The following is a 16,420-nucleotide window of genomic DNA, read 5'->3' as shown; positions in this document are numbered from 1 at the left end:
AATTTACATCGATGTCTTCAATCCATTTAACCCTAATGATCTGACAAATCGAGTAGTTATCAAGCTATTTGAGACCCAGTATCCAACAAAACACGGACAGTGCATTCTTTTTATTTAAGAATGACCCTTCACAAATTTATCATTGTTCCATATTCCTTTCGGACCCATATTTTCTTGCAGAATTCCCATGACTTTCTTAATTACCACCTCTATTCTTCCATTAGACAGCAGAAAATACGCAGAGGACTAAGACTGAAAATGGAAAAGCTGTAATAAATAATAAGTTTATATTTATCTGCAAAAAACAAAAAAAAGAAGAAGATTAAAATGTTTAGATGAAATGAATTGTATATTCTCAGATAAAAAATAATATATGGATTTGGCTCTCTATAAATTTTGGTAGGACTGTAGCATGCGCTGAGCGCGTCTCATCTCGTTATACTTCCTTTTTTTTCATATTAGGGATTAAGTCACGTCACGAGTTTTTGATTGTGAGTCTTAGCTTTGGAGTCTAAGTCCAATCATGAGTATTAGCTTTTGGGTACAAGTCAAGTCTCAAATCTTTTATTGTGAGATCGAATCTTGAGCTCAAGTTGACAAGTCCATCGTTCTCTCCCATGGACTATACACAAGGAAAAAGTTTAAATATTTTAGAAGTATGAGCAGAAATATAGGATGACTCACGCATAGTAACAAATGTTAGAACACTTGAGACTTAAAATGAAACACTTGTAAGCATGTATATTGTAAAGTATTACTTGTATGATTCATATTACACGTCAGCCTTAATACTAATATGTTTTTAGAATACCTCTGTTTCTAAAATATATAAAAATTTAATCATATATATTTTCTATACTTAGTATGTAAACAAATAAAATTAAAAAAGACAGTCCATGCTTCTAGGTAGTGCTGTAAATTCTAAGGATTTTTGAACTCGCCAATTTTTATTTTTTCATTTTCTATAATGACATAATCTCCCAATAATTACCGAATTAACATTTAATAGGACATTATAAAGTCTTTGAATACTCACAGAAATCCCATGTTTGTTATTTATCTCATAGGGAAATAATATTGCAAAGAATCAAGGGCCTTTCTGGGGAAATCCAAAAAGAGACGAGTAAAGAATCTTTCTATTGTTTTCAGTCTTCTATTAATTATTGATTAGAATTACTTCCTCAGTCTGCCTTTCCCATCTTAATCCAAATTGTGTATTGGGAAAAGTTTTCTCGAGTGTTTGTCTCAGTGTCTCAGTTAAGCCTCCACTATATATTTTAAAGGCATAGTTCTATTAAAAATTGAAATATAACTTTTAAGAGAATTTCATAAAAAAGTTGTGTTACACTTTTTTAGTATGTGGAATGACTTTTTTGTATGTGAGATTAATTCGTAATTTATCGTAGGTGAATAAACATTTTTGGCAGAAAAATTGAAATAAATAGAATATTACTTTCAACGAGAATCATTTTGACTCATAACCGGTAAGAAAAGCTCCGTTTTCACCATTCTATGGTTGAATATAATATTTAATAGGTCGTATTCACTTTATTATTAATATAAATCTATAGTGTAGAAGAATAAACATTTGATCTCTTGTCGATTTTGTTAGTTCCCCCACTTAAAAATATTTTCAATGAGATTGAGGTCTGGAAATTGGGCAGGCCACTCCATTACCATAATATATTTCTTCTTTTTTAGTCACACCTTTGTTGCCATCGTAATAAGTTTTGATTTATTGCCCTGCTAGAAGATCCATTTTCTGTTCCCTGCCCTGAGGTACGGAGGTTGTCACCCAAGATTTCCTCGAGGATGGTCCATCCTCCCGTTGATGTTGCAGCGAATTGATCATCTCCCCTTCGTAGAGAAACACTCCGAAAACATAAGGTTTCCAACCCCATGTTTGACGATGGGGATTTTTGTTCCCCCCCATCCCTTTTGTTTTGTTCATATAAACAAATGTCCCTCACTGTTAAAATAAACTTACAATCAAAATTATAAAGAGGGATTTTCTTTGTCAGTGGATAAGTCACGGTTTTATTTCCAATAAGTCTTGTGATATATTTTATAAGCTACTCTATGGATGTGGCTGCAGTCATCCACAAGCTTTAGACCGCCTCTTCTCGTTTTTATAAGGTATACCATACAATATCCTACTCCACTTATTCGGTTATCCTTAATAATGTATTTGTTTTGTGGTTCCTGTAAAAGCATAAGTCTAACTTATAGACAATAAAAGTACAATGCAAATATTGAATTTGTGAGCTCTGAAGCAAATAATTTACTACCTTAAATTGAAGTGCTTTACACAGTTATACTTTTCTTAAACCAATTAAATAATTGGCTAGACAGTGGAACAGGATCCGCAAATAACTGAATTCATTACTACTGAAAATATAAAAGTTAAGCAAAACCATGTTTTGATCACAGATTTCAAAAAATTTTAATACCATCAGACGTAAACGTCAGTTATACAATATGCAAGTCAAAATGCTCCAAAAATTCATCAGAAGATGAAGAGGAAAATTCAGAAACTTTAATAATATATTGGGCCTGCCCATGTCGTGGAAGAAGAGAATCATGGGTTCAATTTTAAAAGTAAAAGATGGAAAGCGATTCAAATATCGTCAGGATGTATATTCTTCAATGCTCCTTGCAAGGACTCTGGAAAATTGTTTAATACAGCTATTCATGCCTTTACTGACTGTCCTTCACTACATACACTGAAAAAATTCATATTGCTTAACAAAAGCAGGAATAAGTCATAAATTCGTGAATGCTATTCTTTTATTCGGGCTCATTTCAAATATGTCAAGTGACAAAAACTCGTGCCATAGAGTTGGCTCTCTCGAGCTGTAGAAGTAGGATAGCAGAGAAGCTAACAGAAGGCGGCCCTAATGAAGAATTTAGAACTATTTTTATTTCAACTGCCGTAAAAATACTCTGTCTTTGCCATTAAAATTCCGGATTCTTCTATTCTAAAGTGGAAGTACACGGGGGATTTAATACGCTACTGTCCATATAGTTCGAAAGACAATATGACGTTTCTTCGACGTCTAATACACATCCATAGACGGTTTAAAAAGTTTAGTGCATCCAATGCTTAATTATTGTCTTTTTGGCTCCATCCTACGGTTTTTTTTTTTTTTTTTTTAGTTGTATGATTTTGATAATTTTTATTCATTTGTTTTCAACCTGATCATTTTACTAATTTTTTTGAAGATTTTTATGAAATGTGATAAACTACTACAAAGTATTTTAATCGTTTGACTCGCCATGCTAATTAACTGTTGTAATGACTTTAGTTTAGGGGTTTAATTGTAAACTAAAATGTTTATTTATATATGTTTTTATATATGTAACTTCTCTAAACGAAGGAAGTCTTTATTTGAAAAAAAAAAAAACTATAATCATAGTCGATAATTGAAAACCTGGGGGTTCAGAATACACCCTTGCACTTTTTGTTGAAAGTTTTTCAATTACCTTTTTTTTCGGAAAATAGTACCTCTTCATCAATTATTGGAAAAATGGTTGGTAGCACAGGTTTTATATTAAAAACTTTTTAAAGACAAGACAATTTACGCTTAAATTTATTTAAGCAAAAAATTACGGTAAGTACGTTTTTTTGGCAAGATATTAGCTAATTTGTTGAAAAGCTCAAAATATCGTTCATTTTGATTGCAGGCTTTTTAATCTACAAAAAAGAAAAAATCACCGGTTTGAAGGTTTCAAACACTTATTATTAAAGTATATATTAACCAACAAATTGATTTGTCTGGATAATTCTTCCGGGTTGTTCTGGATTTTCATGTTAAGATATCCTTATGAAGTAAATTTTCATTTTTCTTATGAAGTAAAATTTAAAAAATGTACTTACAAAAATAGCCTTGAAAAAAAAAACATAATTTGGCCTAAGTTTGAAATAAGTATATTTGAAATATTTTTGTTTGAATACAGTTTGGCCTGTTTGAATGAACAAATAGATTTGGCCTAAGTTTGAAATAAGTATATTTGAAATAGTTTTTTTATGAAGTTATTTTTCATGCAACTTAACTTAATAGGTTCTGTGGCCCATACAAATACTTCAAATGGCTATGCAGCCCATTATATGAAAAGGTTGGACATCCTAGTTTGGAAAGTAGGTTGGATCGATTTTTCTTAGATCTATCCAGTTCCTTCTTGGTATGTCTCCATAGTTTGAACATATTGTACTTTTTGATGTGATATTGGAGCATATTTTACATTTCACCGTTTTATTTTTCTTGGAAGCTCTGAATTTCTCAAAAATATCTATAAATGAGAAGAAATTATTAGTGGTTCTCTCATATTTCGATCTCCAGCCATTTCTATCTAATTTTCCGTATTTTATTATTATGGTATATTGAATTTTTTGATCATTTGTGTCGTCCAGAAGAGAATAAGAGTACTCGAAATCCCTTGTACTGAAATTTAACCACATTATGACTTCATAATTTTTAAGTCATTTCTGGAGCACATTTATGAATGCTATTATTTCATATTTGTAGTTAGTATAATAATCAATATAGTCATCCTCAGATCATTTGTCATTAGGTGTCAGATCGAGATGACGTCATAGGTTAATTGTAAAAGAATTATTTTACATTAGAAATAAATGTCTGGCTGGAAGTTTCGACCACGGGATTTTCGGGCTAGGGTAAATGACGTTCGGGCTGCAGGCTTTCAGGTTCAGGCCTAGACCGAATCCACCTCTAGTTTAGTAAGTTTTTTTAATGTGTCAGTACTCAGGTACAACGATATTACCGGTAATGTTGTGTCGGTCCTTATTTCTTATGTCCAATCGGTTGCTAGGACCGTCAGTCTTTGAGACTGGTGCTTAACTGATGTTCTTTATGAAGGTATATCAACTTATAGTCCCCAGTAAGATTTTGACAATTTTCAAATCCCTAATAATAGCAAAGTTTAAGCTAAGGAGCCACATTGTTATTTCTGATAGTTATGTATTTTAGCATTGCAGCTACTTATTCTGCCTATACACTCCTTCCCACTAAATTATATTAAATAATAATAAAACGAGACGGTAACTTATGCAAATGATGGTACAACCTATCATTGATGCTTCAATTTCATTTTGATATATTAGAATTATTTAAGTATTTAGTAGAAACATGTCTATGGACAACTTAACGTTATATCTGCCGCAGAATAATAAGATATTATTTTGTTTATTGTTCATGATTTTTTGAGATAATTCTGTAACTTTTACTAATATAAAATTAAAATAATTTTGACAGGAAAAAAATAATATATATCTTTATAAATATTATTCAACATCTTTTGAGAAGATATGAGGGCATTCATATAGCTGCTTTAATATGATACAATATTTCAATAGTTAATTAAGTAATTTTTCTACAATCGCTCAATCTTTTCGTATAAATTTGTATTACTCCTTCCTAGACACTTCCTATTTTTCTTTCTTTTAATAAGTAAAGTATTTTTTTGATCTCTTCTACCTTTAGTTCTTTCATTCCTACGACCCCATTTCTTTTTTATGAGTATTCACAACACCCGGACGTACTAAAAAATATCTTCGAGACAGCACAAGTCTTGTTCTTGCCTTCTCCTTGGTTAAAAAAATAAGAGCCTGATAAAATTCAGAGTCTAAATTCCATGTTTTTCTGTAAATTTCTGGGATCAATTTGCTTCTTCATGTCTTATGGCGGATTACCACATCTATGTACACGCGTGTACACGTCTATCCATAAATTATATACATATATCTATATTAATTATATCTTGATAAGAGTTGATCATCTCCCCAAAAAAATTAGTCATCTAGCTCGTAAATACTTCACAATTTTAATCTATCAAAAGAAAATGAAAGTATCAATTAATAGTGACCTATTTTGTAATTGAATGTGTCGTTTTGATCAGGAAGGCCTGGCTATACACAAACTCTCCCTATCTCTAAAGTGAAATAATTTGAAAGCATCTGACAAACTCACTTTTATATTTATGGTAAACAACACAAAAATAACTAAGGGATCATCTTGATCAAAAATATATTTACTTACAAAGCAACAGGAATTTATTGGTCAAATTTTGAAGTTGTGAGTCATCAAATGTTATTTTTCTAAAAGAAGCAGTGTTTTTTTTTGTTTTGTTTTTGTAAAATATATGCTTTAAATGTTATTTTATTTTTTAAATCCAAGAAGTCCCTACAAAATTCCATGATGTTATTTGAGTAAAATTTAGATATTTCAAAATATTAACCCCCCACCCCAAGTAAGAACATAAATCCGGATGAATATTAAAATAGGGTTATCTTAATTGATAACACAAGAGTTTTGAAAGTGTTAAAGAGCAAAGGATCTTGATAAAACTCATAAAATCGGACATTTAACGGATATATTCTAAAGTCTAAATAGAGTGTAAATAGATGAAATGTCTTAGTAAAAGTGGACGGTTGGTAATCCCATTTTATGGCTTGTGCTGTCATGGGATAATATTGCATGTTGCAAAATATTAGATATATACTTTAACCAGTGATGTCTCTAGCCTCTTTTTCTTTGTGCCCCCATTTATACATTATTTAATTTCAACATTAGTCATTAAAGTAACAAACTATTAATTGATATTATCAATTCATTTTGATCTATTTGAGTTACATGGTTATTATGTAGTTATGAGTTATATGACCGTGGGTATTTGAACTTAATAATGTGCTACAGTTTAATTATATTGGGAGTAATTTTTATTAAAATAGTCAAAAATTACACCATTGATATGTCGATTATACATGGAATATTCAATTTTAACTTTTATTATTAGAACACAGCCCTAAACATAAACTATATGTAATTTAAAAAAAAAAAAAATTATGTTCGTCAGGAATTTTCAATGAAAATATGCAATGTGTGTTACTATAAAATGCATTAAATGTCTGTTTTCTATTGGAAAAATAATAGAATCATGTCCCAAAATGTCAATACATGCACCAACAAAATCTTACTATGAAATGAATTCAAGCAAGAGACAAAATAGATAATAAAATTAGTATAGTAAAAAAACAAAATGGAAACCATTTGAATGAAACAATTACAAATCACTTCTCCGTTAGTAATTATCATTAGACATAATGGATTATTCATACAAGAAAAGTGTAGTGAATTGTCAAACAAGCATAATCTAAGGCAAGAGCATAATTGCATCATTAAACCAACAGAAAACACATTTAATGCAGTATGTAGTAATAAATATTGCATATTTTGATTTAAAAATTTCAAAGTGGACAATAACTAAATGGTTTAAGGCAAAATGTCCTAATGCAAAATAATTTTAGACAAAATTAACAAACACCATAGTAGCCATTTAAAATGAATTCACGCAATTGAAAATGATGTTATTTGATAGATGAAGATTTAAGGCTTTTGATGAAGGTAATGTTTGTTTCATTCAACCTAGAGACGAAGAATTCAAAACGTCATGGGCAAATAATCATTGGCTTGCTCCATGCCCTTTCGTCCATTTTCCAATAGTTAATCCGTTTTGTGACTTCAAAAAAATAAACCTCATTCGGAAATCAACTGAAAAAGGTTGTCAATTATTTATTTGACGCCGTGGAATAAAAAAAAAGGGCAGAAATCTTTCAAAAGAAAGGATAGATGAACCAAAAGTATACTTCGACTTCCACATAAGCGTCCTCCGAAAAGTTTACTTTACTTTTCCAAAGAAAATTGTTCAAGTGAAGGGTTTTATGCTAGCAGAACAGTGCCCCATTCCATATATCAAAAGAAAAGTCAAAAATCATCTTTTTACAAATTTAAAAAATTCGGAGCAAAAAGTTTTGACCGCCCAAAACTCCATCCCTTCCATTATTATTTTTGGGGATCTATTGATAAGAAGGTATATTAAGTATGCTCTCCCAATAATGGCGTATTCAAGATCCCAAACTAGCATGTGTGGGGGCTAATCAATCATATAAAAATTTCGTCAACCGTGTCAAGCATCCCTGGATAAGGATGAAGATCTCGGAGACCTCTCCCCCTCGCAGGAGTGGTAGTTCAAGAAAATTGATAATCTAGCTGTAGTAAAGCACTAAAAGAGCAGCCGGATACGTAAATATATCAAGGTCAACCATGTCAAGGTGCATCAAAGAGGCTGTTGGTTAGAGCGGTTTGATTTGCAACTTTTTCAAATTTCGATTACGACTAGAGTGAAAAAGCAGTTATATGGTATGAAAATTATCTTTCAAAATTGCATTGTCCTACAAAATCATCTTTAGCAGTGAAAAAATCTTTACACATTCAATCTACAGTATGTCCAAAAATTGATGGTGGTATTAAAAAAATATCCGTTCTATATTAAAAAAAATATATTATTGTTCGGAATAAAACGAAATTTGGCTGATACAATCAAAAGGCAATATTGAATTTTTCTCAAGCAATAATTTTTGATGATTGCATCATACATCAGTATAAAAGGGCACAGAAAACAACACAAGATGTTAGTTGAAATTCCATATCCGAAATGGTGAGAGAGCACTCTTTGGAGACCAGGACCAAGGCTGTTGGCATGACAGATGGTGGATCAAGCCAGAGAGAAGTTGCTCAAAGGTCACATATTCCTCTCAGGACCATTGAGAATAGGTGTAAGAAGAGGAAGGATGGAAAACCCCTTGCAAATCAGAAGGGTCGAGGAAGGAAGAAAAAAATTAGCAAAGTTCCCAAACTTGTGACTTCAAATCTTTGACCAAAAAGAGGCAATCCACAAGGAAACTTGCTGCAAGATTGACTTCAAATGGCTATCCAATATCCAAGTTATCTGTCCACAACTACCTGGGGCACTCTTTGAATGATTTTCTATACAACCTCTTCTGCACCCCAAACTTCCAGAAAACCAAAGGAAAGCCCGGCTTCAATTATGTCGTGAGCGGAAGCACTGGACTGCAGATGACTGGAAAGGTATCCTCCCAGTGATGAAAGTCCATTTGAGCTACTTCTTACCCCAAATTCCCAGACAGATCGGGTTTGGGCAAGAGTTAAGGTAGATGTTGAACCCACACCAATTGTGAAATTTCCTATGAAAATTTAAGTTTGGGCCGTTATCAGCCACCAGGGAGTGTCAAATCTTCACCTAATTCCACGAAAATAAACTGCAGCGGCCGAGTTCTACATAACAGAGATCCTCAGCAAGTCTCTGTTGTCAACTTTGTCCCGTACTGAAGAAACTAGACTTCCTTTGAAGAGAAAATGTTGTCTGACACATCAAGAGCCATTTTCCAGCAGGATGGTGCCCCTGCTCACCCTTCCAAAAAGGCACAAAAGGGGTGTTCAACAACTTGGATTCCTGCCAACAAAAAAAAACTGATAAAAAATTGGGGAAAAATTTATCCAGATACTTTGAATAATCTATATGAAGGGATACCAAAACACATAAAAAAATTATTAAGCTTAAAGTTTCGTCATATTGGGAAGTAAATAAAGTTTTTCAACAAAAAAATTATTAGTTTAGGTTATTTCATGATTTTTTTTTAAACCACCATCAATTTTTGGACATACTGTAGAACTTTATCAAGATGTATTTCAGCATCCAGTTGTTATAGGGTGTTTCAATAAAATATGATGTCTTGGCTACCCTAATAATCGATGTGGCCCCTTACCAGCAATGATGCTTCCAGGCGGCCATAAAAGGGCTTGTACCCATTGCAGATGTGGTCCACAGACATGGCATCCTAGTGCAGGTTGACAGTGTTCTTGATGCTGATGATATTTGGGTGACGGGCGGTGCAGCCCTTGGACTCAACATACAACCAAAAAGTGAAGTCCAATGGCTTGGCATCTGGTGAGTAGGGGCAATTTTTTTTTTGCCCAGAAAGACAAGTATTCTTCCAACTATATCTGGACTTTTTTGGATATGGGTGCAGGTGCACCATCCTACTGGAACACCACGCTCAGGTCCGGGTTCATGATAGATATCCCCAACTGCTTTGCAATCACTATTGGTTTCTTGCCATCGTCGGAAAGTGCACGAACATAAATACCTTGGTCAAATTTAGATGTTTTGACTTGTGGGAGATTCCATGAAATCAAGAAAAGTCCTTCATAAGGGTAGGAACAATAAATAATTATACATTTATATTTGAGGGGCTTTAATAAAATATGAGATGTCAAGAAATGCAATCAGAATGTGAAATAAAAACAATACAATATTTGGGCCCATTGAATGAATCGTTTGAATAACAAATGAGTACAAGTTTCAATTTGATCCATCCATATTCTCCGAGTCACATTTAATGACTCTTTCATTTTATTATTAATACATTTTCTTCTATATTATGTTGAAATTACATTAATTATGCTTTAATTACTGTATAAATCTACTCAAAGCAATAAAGCAACTTAGTCAAAAATATCATTATTGCTGCTCAGAACTTTCATAAGGAGTTTCAGTACTTATTGTATAGATTTAATTAAATTATCAATGTTTTTCTTTGGCATCAAGTAGTTCACTAGGGGTGATAAGTTTTTTTTATGCTTAAGCCATTTTATGAAGTGTCTTTAAGATTTATTTGGTGATGGTCCATTATATTAATAAGTATTAGCGGAGTTGATATTTTTATAAGGAAAAAACTGTATTCTTTTCATCTACGTATTGTCATAGCCAGGTCTTGTCAGTCGTTAAAGTTAGCCACAAGCCAATAGAACTAGTCAAAAAAAATTTACTAGACCTGTGAAAAATTTGTCAGCCCAAAATACCATAAAATATCAACTATCTTTTCACTTTGTATATGTACGAAGATATTTGATTGGCTTGATTCGAAGGGATGCCCCCATATAATACCGTTTTGTCCAATCAGAAACAAGGACGTAAAACACTTTACGGAATTTGTGAAATAGATGGTTGGTTCTGGAATTGAGATTTACAGAGTGTTTCGTGCTTACAAATATCAATTTTATTTAAAATCCTTTCTTAACTTCATAGAAAGTGAGATATTGTGGAATTTTTCTTTAAAAAATACCCATAATATTTGTTTTCAATGTCTATTTGATGTGTGAGACGTTGACACAAGGTAATATTTATGATTTGAATCCAAAATTGCCTCTGTATGCGGTATTTAAGGTATGTCATTATGTAGCCAAACGGCCTTGATACAGGCTACTCTGCACTACCCTGACGGGTTTTTACTACCACGACCTAGTGGGCTATTCTTTCTATCGAACGTTGGTTATAACTAGTGATGAAAGTCTCGTAAATTTTGGGCATGCTGAAAAAAGAAACCGAAAACCAACATGGTAACTAATAGTTATTAGTTATTATCTAACCAAACACGTTGCATTGTTATTGTTTTTTTAATCGACCCATGTTGCATGCGTATTTGAATTCCTGTTTGTGCGTGTCCGGTCCTGCTTAAATGAGTCCTTTCTCGAACAGAAGACTCAAATTAGTAAAGAACTATTACAACATAAAGAATATTCATTTACGGAACTATATTTTTTTTCGTTGCGCAACCTCGACACGATTTAATATTCTTTTTTTGATTATTAAATTTATACATTTTGTTCTAAGTTCATAGAAGACATTTTTTTCCTTTTTAAAGATAAAGCATATATAAGGTTCAAGTCATATCCCATAATTAAATTTTTCGAAGAATGTAACTAGTGCCTAGTTATGAAGTTCAATTTCATGCTCTCTTCCCCACGTTTCTTCACGCCTAAAAATTACTTTATCAGTTAATGCACAAAATTACTATGAATAATATTATACTATTAAATCATAGGGAAACTAATTGCTCGTATAATTTCTTCAAGTTGTTCATTTAGTAAGAATAATTGTTGAATTGATTGTCCTGTAATGAATAAAGAAATTTGTACATAAGGGTTGGAATATATAATTTTTTTGTAAGGTAATTAAAATATGTATAAACTAATTCGGATGAACTGCCCATTTTGCCCCTGTTTGTGTAAAAATTGCTCATTTTTCTAAACTGGTATGAAAGAAAGAGAGAACATTTGTGTTATAGTTAGATTAAACAACAGCTTTTGATGATTTTTATGCCATTAATAATGGAAAACAATATCAGCCAAATAGCGGCCACAGCTACGCTTACAGGATCGTATCCTTTTTATAAAATTTCCCATCACCAAATTGCAAATTGGCTGTTGTATGCCCTCAATAGCTTCATGAATTCCATCTTTGAGGTCAACGCTGGGCAATGGAAAAAGTTGCAAGGTGTTAAATCACAAGATCTGTGTGGCTAATTGCGATCACCACATCAAGAGATTTGTGTGGCACGTAGCGCCATCTTATTGAAAGTAAACGTTATCCAGATCAATATTATCCAATTCCGGCTATAAAAAATCATTACTCATCGTGTTTCTCTCGAAGAGGTGATCGCAATTAGCCACCAAGATCTTGTGATTTAATATATAAAATTAATTATATAGGTAAACTCTATTTTTTATCTATCTTTACTACTAGGAAAAACTAGAACTAAACAAGCGGACCCATATATACAAGTTCTCTTAAAACTAAGGTTTGTTTTTGGAAATGTAGTTCTTTGTCGATTTGCCTTATTCTCCTGATATTCTCAAGAAACCAATCAATGACTTTTCATTATATATTAATTTATTTTATTTTAGGGACCCTCAAAAATAATAATTATTATAATTATGAACGCCGTTCATTTGGGTTTTTTTTTCTTTTTATCGTTCGTTCGTTCAAAAACAGAACGGAGAATGTGAACACCGTTCCTTTTTCCGTTCAATTTCCAAACCTGTAAAAGACGGAGAGTAAAAAATGTTAGTGAGTTATAAATGTAACTCCCTGTTAGACTTGGATTAGAATTGAGGATCAATAAGAGAGTAAATCTGGCTTAAGTACTTGCTTAGTGGAGTGGGGAGCGTTTATTTCTTCATAATTCAGCTGCTCACAACTAATTTAATATAACAATATGGCAGCTCTCTTCTCAAATATTTCTTACATTGTAAGGCTTAATTTTGGTTTCTTTTTTTCAACATACTAAAAATGATTACGATTTACATCAATATTCATTAGATTCAAAAAGTTGACGCAACTTTTTCCTTCGTACCTAAACAAAACCTTTCAATGACTTCAAATCGGTATTAAATAAGCTCCATAGTGTTTCATAAGCTAAGAAACGTCTTTGTGTTTGTCGTAAAATTATTCGTCTATCAACAAAGACTTTTTGTGAATATCATACTTTTCAAAATATGAGGTATTGTCATGCCTTAACCTGCAATATTTGTTGCGTGTTTTTAATACTTATAAGTTATAAGTACATATGTTGCATGTTCTTGAATTTGCATTTATATTATTCATTATATAAAACTTTTCCTCATGAAAATAAAAGTAAACTTTCACAGTTTGTTTTATTTACCAATAATGACACTTACTCATAAATAAAAAATATCAGGGCGTCTGCAGGAAAATAAATATAGATTTATTTTTTTTTTGGGGTGGGGGGTGCTTGGTTTTTGGAATTTTGTTAAAAAATAAATCCAAAAATTAAATTAAAAAAAAAATATTTAAAATTTAAATCATTTCAAAAATTAAATTTTAGAAAAAAAAATAATTAATAACATTTCTAATATTAATAAACTATTCATAAAAATGGGATTTTTGGGAAAAAAAAGAATATACAAATAATATTTTTTTGGAAAAAAAATTCAAATATAAGTAGCTGTTCACAAAAAAAAAAAAAAATTTTGGAACAAAATTTCAAAAGTCCAAAGCTCATCACACATAATTAATTTTTTTGGAAAAAAAAATTCAAATATTAAAATTTCAAAAATCAAAAGCTTTTCTCAAAAAACTACATCCCCAAGAAAAAAGTTTTAAAAACAATAACTATTGACACAAATTTCAATTTTTGCAAAAATGTAATATTAGAAATTTAATTTTTGAAATTTTTTTTCAATTTTTGAAAAACAAATTCCATAAAATTTAATTTTCTGTTTGCAAAGACTTTTTGAAATTTTTTCCAAAAATTTAATATTTGAAATTCTCTTAAAATAGTTAAATTTTTAGTAATAGGCTGTAGATTTTGAATTTATTTCAGAAAAAATTTAATATTTGATATATCATTTTTAAAATATTTTCATAAATGAATTTTTTTTCTGAATAGCTATGAATTTAGAATAATTACATTTTTATCTACTAAAATTACATTTTTATTATGCATTAGGCACTTTTACCTTATACTACTGTGGCTGACGACATTTTCCCTTAAAATATAAATAAATAATGATAGAATTATACTGAAAACTTCATTATGTAATGAGTTCGAACCAGTGACAAAATTGTGAAGAAAATTAGTATAATAATAAAAATAAATATCAGAACAACGATTCAAACGGAAAAACGGAATTAGATATGATGGATTATTCTTTGTAAAATAGACTCATGTGGGCATTTGAACTTTATAATGTGCCACCAGATACTGAATACTGATAGTAATTTCTACTCAAATAGTTAAAAGCTACACCAATTATGTATCGATCATCCATAGAATATTCTATTAATGCATTATTCTCGTACCAGGTCCTGGAAATACTGTATTTAAAAATATGTATTTCTTTTTTGTTGTTGCAACATGTACAACTTGCATATACATACAAGTTAAAACCTGCATAGAAACGTAACTTATACAAAACCTAATTTACGTGACTCTTTCATTTGTTCCAAAAGTTTCGTATTATCCTATAAATAGCACTGCGTCTTTTGTTGATAAAAAATGGAATATAAAAAAATAACCTTCAACAACCGTTTGCTACGAATTGAAAGCTATATAATTAAATAAAGACACCATATAGCAATTGGGGGGTATACACTATACATACACACTCACTTCAATAAAAGTAGTAACCCATGGTATGAAAAGAGTTTTAAAAAAATACTTGAAAAAAAAAATAGAACTGCAAATGAACTTGGTAAGCTTGACAATTTGAAAAATGTTATGGATGAGATCAGCTAAGCTGTCACGACATTTCATTAGATTAGCTGTGAGTAGCTATGAAAGCGAAAAAAGGAATAAAATTAAATCCTCCTCCGTATATAGAAGGCATAAATAGTTATGAAATTTGCGTGTATAATGTACATGCTAAAAAAACAACCAAAAATCAACATAGTAACCATGACAATTTGAAGAAAGTTTGGGAGGAGATGAGCATCAATCAGCTGTGACAAGGGAGGAGGGAGAGAAGGATATAAACAAGGACATTGGCAATAATTACTACGATGTCGATCCCCAATTTTACTTCCAGCCCAACAAGGACTTATAATTATAGCTTTGCAACAAATCCTTGGGGTTACACTCTGTCTTTTATGAGCACAAACGAATGTTTCCATCAGGTTTTGAATATAACTGAATCCATTTAGGAAAGGAAGTTCATTACTCAGGAATTAAACAATAATTACAACAGCTTCGAAGGAAAGGAAAATTCCTTCTTTAAATTACTTATTCCAAAAAAAAAAAAAAAAATCAGGGCCATCCCAAAAATTCCCACGATGCATAATATATGTCTGCCGGAATGTAAAAATAAAAGTAACTGAAATCGATCTTGCTAATCCTGATAATTTGAATAATTTTTTGGAGGAGATTAACTTAACTGTCATGACGTTTTATTAGATCAGCTGCAGGCAGCCGTGAGAGGAAAGAAATAAACATTTATCCAACCCCTTAAATAGCAAGAAACAATAGACTGGAATTGCTCCAATGTCGATCCTCAATTGTACTCTAATACAACACTACTGAGCAACCATTCATTACTATCTTTAAAAAAAAGGCGATTCTTTAATGGATGTTCAAAGGATGACGTCACCTTTGTAATGGAGGAATAATAACATAGAAGATACGGGTTATACGCAAGATTTTAAAAAAGAGGCTGTGTGATTTCAATCTCTCTGCTAGAGATTTCAATTTTTAGACTGAGCCAACGCTGCTGGTCAGCCATTACTTTCATCTGATTGGATGCTCAAAGAATTTTTTTTAATGATATTTAATCATTTGAACGGATTGAAGCTATACCACGTTTAGCCTGGGTTTTAGTATTATAGCGAATAGTTATGTAGGTCTCTAGATGGATCATCGATCTTGGTATAAATACCAACTTTTGAGGATTTTTGTTTTGCAACTTCAAAGTCTTGGTCTCAAGTCTTAGATTCAGTTTCCAAAACGAGAATAAGGTATATTGATTATAATTTTCGAAAGAAATAGCAGTAATATTTTTTATTTTCTCTTGGTACTATGTTGTTTTCGGCAATACCAGACTGAGATCATTTCAATCCCTTTATGTATTAACTCTACAGCGCCATTCTTATCATACTTTTTTTAAAGACTAATACAGAAAGATAATTAATTCAATTAATTACAAAAGTGTAACTTGACATTAACAAAAGGTAGAAAAACATTTTCCAA

This window comes from Lepeophtheirus salmonis, chromosome 1 (genome assembly GCF_016086655.4).
Source record: "Lepeophtheirus salmonis chromosome 1, UVic_Lsal_1.4, whole genome shotgun sequence".
Classification (NCBI taxonomy): Eukaryota; Metazoa; Arthropoda; class Copepoda; order Siphonostomatoida; family Caligidae; genus Lepeophtheirus; species Lepeophtheirus salmonis.
The sequence above is the reverse complement of the archived record's forward strand: the minus strand, read 5'-3'. Positions refer to the sequence as shown.